Consider the following 6,000-nt stretch of genomic DNA (forward strand, 5'->3'; position numbering starts at 1 on the left):
AGAGGAGAGGCTGGGAGAGGAGAGGAGAGGTGGGAGAGGAGAGGAGAGGTGGGAGAGGAGAGGCGGGAGAGGAGAGGAGAGGCGGGAGAGGAGAGGAGAGGTGGGAGAGGAGAGGAGAGGCTGGGAGAGGAGAGGAGAGGTGGGAGAGGAGAGGAGAGGTGGGAGAGGAGAGGAGAGGAGAGGCGGGAGAGGAGAGGAGAGGCTGGGAGAGGAGAGGAGAGGCTGGGAGAGGAGAGGAGAGGTGGGAGAGGAGAGGAGAGGCTGGGAGAGGAGAGGAGAGGAGAGGCGGGAGAGGAGAGGAGAGGCGGGAGAGGAGAGGAGAGGCTGGGAGAGGAGAGGAGAGGAGAGGCGGGAGAGGAGAGGAGAGGTGGGAGAGGAGAGGAGAGGCTGGGAGAGGAGAGGAGAGGCTAGGAGAGGAGAGGAGAGGTGGGAGAGGAGAGGCGGGAGAGGAGAGGAGAGGCTGGGAGAGGAGAGGAGAGGAGAGGCGGGAGAGGAGAGGAGAGGCGGGAGAGGAGAGGAGAGGCTGGGAGAGGAGAGGAGAGGAGAGGCGGGAGAGGAGAGGAGAGGTGGGAGAGGAGAGGAGAGGCTGGGAGAGGAGAGGAGAGGCTAGGAGAGGAGAGGAGAGGTGGGAGAGGAGAGGCGGGAGAGGAGAGGAGAGGCGGGAGAGGAGAGGAGAGGTGGGAGAGGAGAGGAGAGGCTGGGAGAGGAGAGGAGAGGCGGGAGAGGAGAGGAGAGGTGGGAGAGGAGAGGAGAGGAGAGGCGGGAGAGGAGAGGAGAGGCTGGGAGAGGAGAGGAGAGGTGGGAGAGGAGAGGAGAGGTGGGAGAGGAGAGGCAGGAGAGGAGAGGAGAGGCGGGAGAGGAGAAGCTGGGAGAGGAGGGGAGAGGAGAGGAGAGGAGAGGAGAGGTTGGGAGAGGAGAGGCGGGAGAGGAGAGGAGAGGCAGGAGAGGAGAGGAGAGGCGGGAGAGGAGAGGCAGGAGAGGAGAGGCTGGGAGAGGAGAGGAGAGGCTGGGAGAGGAGAGGAGAGGTGGGAGAGGAGAGGAGAGGCTGGGAGAGGAGAGGAGAAGAGAGGCGGGAGAGGAGAGGAGAGGAGAGGCTGGGAGAGGAGAGGAGAGGCGGGAGAGGAGAGGAGAGGCGGGAGAGGAGAGGAGAGGCGGGAGAGGAGAGGAGAGGCTGGGAGAGGAGAGGAGAGGCGGGAGAGGAGAGGAGAGGCTGGGAGAGGAGAGGAGAGGCTGGGAGAGGAGAGGAGAGGCGGGAGAGGAGAGGAGAGGCTGGGAGAGGAGAGGAGAGGAGAGGAGAGGCGGGAGAGGAGAGGAGAGGCGGGAGAGGAGAGGAGAGGCTGGGAGAGGAGAGGAGAGGCTGGAGAGGAGAGGAGAGGCTGGGAGAGGAGAGGACAGGCGGGAGAGGAGAGGAGAGGCAGGAGAGGAGAGGAGAGGCGGGAGAGGACAGGCAGGAGAGGAGAGGCTGGGAGAGGAGAGGAGAGGCTGGGAGAGGAGAGGAGAGGTGGGAGAGGAGAGGAGAGGTGGGAGAGGAGAGGAGAGGCTGAGAGAGGAGAGGAGAGGCGGGAGAGGAGAGGAGAGGCTGGGAGAGGAGAGGAGAGGCGGGAGAGGAGAGGAGAGGCTGGGAGAGGAGAGGAGAGGCGGGAGAGGAGAGGAGAGGCGGGAGAGGAGAGGAGAGGCGGGAGAGGAGAGGAGAGGCGGGAGAGGACAGGCAGGAGAGGAGAGGCTGGGAGAGGAGAGGAGAGGCTGGGAGAGGAGAGGAGAGGTGGGAGAGGAGAGGAGAGGCTGAGAGAGGAGAGGAGAGGCGGGAGAGGAGAGGAGAGGCGGGAGAGGAGAGGAGAGGCTGGGAGAGGAGAGGAGAGGAGAGGTTGGGAGAGGAGAGGCGGGAGAGGAGAGGCTGGGAGAGGAGAGGAGAGGCTGGGAGAGGAGAGGAGAGGCGGGAGAGGAGAGGAGAGGCGGGAGAGGAGAGGAGAGGAGAGGTTGGGAGAGGAGAGGCGGGAGAGGAGAGGCTGGGAGAGGAGAGGAGAGGCTGGGAGAGGAGAGGAGAGGAGAGGAGAGGAGAGGAGAGGAGAGGCGGGAGAGGAGAGGAGAGGCGGGAGAGGAGAGGAGAGGCTGGGAGAGGAGAGGAGAGGCTGGAGAGGAGAGGAGAGGCTGGGAGAGGAGAGGAGAGGCGGGAGAGGAGAGGAGAGGCGGGAGAGGAGAGGCGGGAGAGGAGAGGCTGGGAGAGGAGAGGAGAGGAGAGGCTGGGAGAGGAGAGGAGAGGAGAGGAGAGGCGGGAGAGGAGAGGAGAGGCGGGAGAGGAGAGGAGAGGCTGGGAGAGGAGAGGAGAGGCTGGAGAGGAGAGGAGAGGTGGGAGAGGAGAGGAGAGGCAGGAGAGGAGAGGAGAGGAGAGGTTGGGAGAGGACAGGCAGGAGAGGAGAGTCTGGGAGAGGAGAGGAGAGGCTGGGAGAGGAGAGGAGAGGCGGGAGAGGAGAGGAGAGGCGGGAGAGGAGAGGAGAGGAGAGGTTGGGAGAGGAGAGGCGGGAGAGGAGAGGCTGGGAGAGGAGAGGCGGGAGAGGAGAGGCTGGGAGAGGAGAGGAGAGGAGAGGCTGGGAGAGGAGCGGAGAGGAGAGGAGAGGAGAGGAGAGGCGGGAGAGGAGAGGAGAGGCGGGAGAGGAGAGGAGAGGCTGGGAGAGGAGAGGAGAGGCTGGAGAGGAGAGGAGAGGTGGGAGAGGAGAGGAGAGGCTGGGAGAGGAGAGGAGAGGCGGGAGAGGAGAGGAGAGGCGGGAGAGGAGAGGAGAGGCGGGAGAGGAGAGGAGAGGCGGGAGAGGACAGGCAGGAGAGGAGAGGCTGGGAGAGGAGAGGAGAGGCTGGGAGAGGAGAGGAGAGGTGGGAGAGGAGAGGAGAGGCGGGAGAGGAGAGGAGAGGCTGGGAGAGGAGAGGAGAGGCGGGAGAGGAGAGGAGAGGCGGGAGAGGACAGGCAGGAGAGGAGAGGCTGGGAGAGGTGAGGAGAGGCTGGGAGAGGAGAGGAGAGGTGGGAGAGGAGAGGAGAGGCGGGAGAGGAGAGGCGGGAGAGGAGAGGGTGGCCAGGGAGAGGGTGGCCAGGGAGAGGCTGGCTGGAGGAGGCCAGAGCCACAGGCAGGAGGGTTCCGGCTGCTGTTCCCAGATGCTCCCTCGGGCCGGGAGCCGCGCGCCTCTACAGGCCGGATCCCCCGCAGCAGCCGCACCCCGTATGTCCTGGCCAAGCACACGTCAGTGCGGGGCGGCGTGCGGGAAGGCGCCACACTCCCCTATGCAAAGAGCGTCACCACCGCCTGGAATCAGCGCTTCTGTCCAAGAACACCACAGCCTGGCTTGTCTGTGCTGCAGATTTAAGAAAGGGACTTGGGTGGGGGGTGTCTGGGGGTTCCCCTTGCTCCTACCCAGAAAGGCAGGCCTCAGGGGCAGCCAAAGCGCCTGGCCTCGGAGCCTGCTGCGCCCTTCCTGCCCTGCTGCCCGGGCCCCTGGGCCTGCAAATGAAGCCGCAGCTGCAGCAGCAGCCGCAGTGGGGCGGGAGGCAGGACCCGGGCAGGGCGGAGTGGCGAGCGGTGTCCTGTCAGCCTGGCATCCTGGCGCCTGCAGAGTGGGAGCTCACACGACTCAACAGCAAGTCCTTAGAGACTTGGGGGCTGAGATGACACTTCTGGTGTCACAGTGGTGATGTGCTCCTGGCCAGGCAGTTACCCTCATCTGAGACAGCCGCGGGGACTGATAGGAGCCACGTCTCTTCTCAGAACACTATACATTCCTCGGAGGTTTTTGGGAAAGTCCATCGAGCTCCTTGGGGTGTTGTTTTTTTTTTTTTTTCCCTTACTGCTATTTTTATTTGACTGCCTTTAGAAGCCAGTGGAGCTGCGGCCTGGAGTCTGCACCTTGCTTCTTACGTGCTAAGTCCTCGCTTAATTATAAAAACCAAAGCAAACTCCTTTCTCCCTTACCCGGAAGACTGCAGTTTTGCCTGCACCGGATCATCGGAAAACGTGAGCGACCCCTCCACCTCCTGAACTGAACTGGGGCCTCATTTTGCAGAGCAAGCAGGCCCACTGCATTTCCAGCTTAGATGCTGAAGGTTTCCTCTCTCACAATAGCACTTGTCTCTCATTAAATGCCGAGCGTTTGTTATGGTATTACCTGCAGACCGGTCTCCGCCCTAATAGGCATGATCTTTAGGAAAGATCCTTTCGCTTCTGTATAAGACCAAAGACGTGATTAATATTGGCCCCATTTAGCTGTGGTCTAAATGAGGCTACAGCGAACTCTTCTTTGCATGATCACAATTTATAATTTCCTAAAATTTATGGCCCTTTCTCCTGTGTTGTTAACATGTCTGGTTGTTGCAATTCACTCGGTCTGTCCTGTTTTTTTTTTTTTTTTATATATCTGGTTCTAAGAAACAATCAGTAAATATCCCAATCATATTTGCTATAAAATCAGCAGTGATAAATAGACAATAATATTTCACTGGAAGGCACAAGGATGTTTATTTAGCATCTTTATAGATGCAAAGCTCCCCTGCAGAAATCCTACGAGAGAAACCTGTGCCCTGAACACCTTTAGACATGCTGCCTCCTTTAAGAAGACGGGAAAGTTGCTCCCGGGCCCAGATGCTGTTCTGGTGTCAAGGACAGAACAAAAGAATAGTCAAAGCGGAGAGTAGGGCCAAGAATCCAGGAGTGAAATCTTTAACCAGGGTGGAAAGGTTGGCGGGTCTGACCCTGTGCCCGCAGAGCAGTGCCAGGATCTGAGGCGGAGGGGCTGACACTAGGAGCTCCTTAGGGATCTTTAGTAAGTGTCACCCCAAGTCCAGACCTTTCTTTAAGCTTTAGAATTGTTGCTGCAGATGCTTTTTTTTTTAAAAGATAAATTTATTTATTCACTTATTTATTTATTTTTGATAGACAGAGAGAGAGAGAGGCAGAGACACAGGAGGAGGGAGAAGCAGGCTCCATGTAGGAGCCCGACGTGGGATCTGATCCCGGGACTCCAGGATCACACCCTGGGCCAAAGGCAGGCGCTAAACCTCGGAGCCACCCAGGGATCCCCTACAGATGCTGATGTAACACCTACACTCCCGCATCTCAGCCGCGCGTGCCTACCACGACCTCTGATGGTGGGCACCTGCCTGCCCGTCTGCTCCCCCAGACTTCCCATCCCAACAGCGGCACCCCTAGAGCCTTCTGAAGCCTGGGATCTGAGAGGTGCGAACTGCCCTGACCTTGCCCTTCCCCTCTGGCTGTCACTCACCTGTTCATTCTCCGCACCCCCAGCTGTACTGCACCCCCTGCCCCAGTCCTCTGTTCGGCCCCAGTGGGAGCTCCCAGCACCAGCAAGGCGTCCCTCCCTGTTTCCATGCTTGCTCCCTCCCTGTGCTTTCTCTGGTCCCCCCCCCCCCCCAATTTCCATGAGCTCCTCCGGTGCTGGCTTCACGCTCTTTCCCTGACTCCTTCCCTAAGTCCTACTCGTTGTTCTAGGCTCATCTTAAGGGCCACTTCCTTGGAGAGGCCTTCCCTGACCCCGTGGTCTAAAATAGGTCCCCACTCCCTGCCACCGGCTCTCCAGAGCCTCCTCTTTCTCCTGCACTGGAGTCCAGCAGTGAGCCTATTGACCTAGGCCTGCTCAATCCTGCTTCCCCCTCTAGAGAGCACGCTCTGTGCGCCTCCCACCCAGGGCCATGAACACCACTGGGGCCAGTGACCGAGACCGTCTGGCCACCTGGACAGCTGCGTGAGGGTTTGCGTTAAAGGGCAAGCCTTCCTGAACCTGTCCGGCCAGACCACATGAGCCCCACACTCGTCCTCGAGGAGGCCCTCGCTGAGGTTGGGAGGAACCGAGTCAAATTCCCAAGTGTCTCCCCAATCTGCTCCTTCATCACCCCCACCGCAGGTGCTTCTGCTTCCTGTCCCCACTGTTTTATGTGCCCCGTCACCGGTGTCTCTCCGCTGCTTTGGATTCAGGAGTCCGGCAAGGACTGCGAACTGTGAACAT

Source organism: Vulpes vulpes, chromosome 15, assembly GCF_048418805.1.
Source record: "Vulpes vulpes isolate BD-2025 chromosome 15, VulVul3, whole genome shotgun sequence".
Lineage (NCBI taxonomy): Eukaryota > Metazoa > Chordata > Mammalia > Carnivora > Canidae > Vulpes > Vulpes vulpes.